Consider the following 1,883-nt stretch of genomic DNA (forward strand, 5'->3'; position numbering starts at 1 on the left):
ATAGTAGTAAAATATTATATTCAGAGTTAATTTTGCATAAATAACTATTTTAACTTTCAGGGTATTTTGTTTGTTTGTTTGTTTTGTCACAGAAGTTTGAATGAGAAATGTCCTCCATAGTCTCAGGCATTCTCTGCTTCTTGTTTGCTGTTGAGATGTAAGCTCTCAGCTTCCTTTTTTTTTTCTCGAGACAGGATTTCTCTGTATAGCCCTGGCTGTCCTGGAACTCACTTTGTAGACCAGGCTGGCCTCCAACTCCGAAATCTGCCTGCCTCTGCCTCCAAAGTGCTGGGATTAAAGGCGTGCGCCACCACCGCCCACCTTCTCAGCTTCCTTTTATGCTCCACTGTAACTACCATATAAAACCATAACTTCTCTCCACCATCATGGACTCCTACCCTTCTAGAATTGTAAGCTAAAGTAAATAAATGACTTCTTTTGTAAGTTGCCTTAGTCATTGTATTTTATCAAAGAATCAGAAAATCATCTAATACAATCAAGGAAATTTAGAGTGATGAGATTTGCTGTCACTCTACTGTATGCCATTGATAGAAAGGAAACAAGGCAGGCACTGTCATATTATTAAAATATTCCAGTATAGCAATCTTTCAGCAGAAAGTTCTGCGATGAACAATGGTGAAATTCTTCTTCCTGTTCCACTAGAAAGCTATACCCTTTCACTCACTCTCCACCAAAGTACTGGCTTTATTGTTATGTTTTATAAAGGAGCCTAGCTGATAAAAAGATACCGCTGAACAGTTCTTTAATTTTTTTTCAATTATTCTTTTAAAAATAACTATATACTGATATTTGATGTGCTTAGATTATATCCACCCCACTCCTTTTCTGCATATATTTCTCATGTGGGGTCTTCTGCAAAGATTAACATAGTTTTTTTTTTTAATGTAGTGTCTATCATATAGAGTGGTTCAGAATATATCCATATTATTTTTAAATCTCACAGTTTTTTTCCCACAAAATCACATTGGTTGTTTGTCTGCTTTCTTTGGTGTCCTTTATTCCTTTTCATGCTTTACCCAGGAACTCAATGCCCTTCTATTGCCTTGCAAAATTAGCTCCTAGTTGTCTAATATCTCATGCTACAATGATTTCTATGACTTGGCCTTTCTTTGCTTGTATTATGCCCTCAACTTATTATCCTTTGTGTCTTGCCAAACTGAGTTTTCAAGGTTCAGTTCCAGTCTTGGCTCCTTAATATCACTTCAACCATTCACTCTTGCATCCATCTATGAACCCAATTTATGAGCAAATGCAGACAATATATCTCAGGATTGTTGTTCTCTCTCCAAGCTGACTAAAATCCCAAGGAGGACTGATTCCATGTGGACAAATTAAGAGTGTTATTAATTTTCAGTACCACTACTTTGATGTCATTTGAGTAAAAAATAAAATGTGTAGGAGATTCTTGAATCAAATAAATTAGGTTGCATAATTTTTTTATGGAACACTTCACAATTTGTGTGTCATTCTTGTGCAGGGGCCATGCTAATCTTCTCTGTATCATTCTAATTTTTTAGTATATGTGCTGCTGAAGTGAGCACTAGGTTGCATAATTTAATAATTAGGTACATAAGTTGATGTTTTTGAGACATGTATTCTGTGTGCAGCTCTGGCCATCCTGAAACTCAGTCTGTAGACTAGGCTAGCCTCAAACTCAGAGATCTACCTGCCTCTGCCTCTGGTACTGGGATTAGAGATGTGTGCCATCACTGATGAGCATAAATTGATAATATGTATGAAATTCTATTTTTTCTGTCAATGAACTTTTATGGGATATGTCTATAGGTCATGTATTATGTAAGGTGTTTGTCATTTATGAATGAATTATCTCCATGTCTTTAATAAACTGGTGCAACTCATCA

At 36.0% G+C, this 1,883-nt stretch overlaps 1 non-coding gene across 1 annotated transcript; it reads right to left on the minus strand.

Annotated features, from left to right (window-relative positions):
• Window positions 1-1,454: 1,454 nt before the first annotated feature.
• Window positions 1,455-1,562, minus strand: LOC115030121 (U6 spliceosomal RNA). The gene has a single exon (XR_003835749.1). It is a non-coding gene; the product is annotated as a U6 spliceosomal RNA (small nuclear RNA).
• Between the last annotated feature and the right edge of the window lie 321 nt (window positions 1,563-1,883).

This window comes from Mus caroli, unplaced genomic scaffold, assembly GCF_978045245.1.
Source record: "Mus caroli unplaced genomic scaffold, Mus_caroli_1 scaffold_5, whole genome shotgun sequence".
NCBI classification, from domain to species: Eukaryota; Metazoa; Chordata; class Mammalia; order Rodentia; family Muridae; genus Mus; species Mus caroli.